Raw genomic sequence first — 667 nt, 5'->3', positions numbered from 1 at the left:
TCCAGCAACTTCTGTTTTTGTTGTTGCTTTTGCCGTTCGTCGTTGCATCACCCACGTAAATAACAGTTGGAATCCAATTCTTGTCAGTTTAGAGATTCTTGAATATCCGTATTTTCTGCGTTGCAGTGATGTCTAAATCAAGAATTAGAACCTGTCACCTAACCTTTAATGATATGTATATTTAATTGGGATAACGAAACGGAACACGATTTTCCCTCCCATCATTCCTTACAACTTGTCTTACATCAAATGTTAAAAAACAGGAAAAATAAATAACGAGAGATCACAAGCACAGGTTTATCCAGTGGAATTGTTGATGAGTATTTTAAACTAACACTCGACACAAGATTCTGATCAATATTTCAGTGTCCTCATGAAACCGGTGTAGAGACAGATGCTTGATGAATGTCGTGAACACAATAGGCCAAGGGCAACTATCTATGTGGAAAGATCCCAATACAAAGACAAGGGTGCACATCTCTGTGTCGTAATGGGGAACACCCCAAAGTCGACTTTTACTTCAGTTTCCAAATGAATCAATGATGTTCTGTGAAAACTGCTTAAACATCAGCTCATGTCGTCCGGATCCCTGCTGCTGATCAGAGGAAGCTCGTCACTTTCTCAAGAAACTCAAGTTTTCAGAGAATGATTAGACCAGAAGCGACTG

The sequence above is a fragment of the Rhincodon typus genome, unplaced genomic scaffold, assembly GCF_021869965.1.
Source record: "Rhincodon typus isolate 14 unplaced genomic scaffold, sRhiTyp1.1 hic_rhity00004562, whole genome shotgun sequence".
Lineage (NCBI taxonomy): Eukaryota > Metazoa > Chordata > Chondrichthyes > Orectolobiformes > Rhincodontidae > Rhincodon > Rhincodon typus.
Note: the sequence above shows the minus strand (reverse complement) of the source record.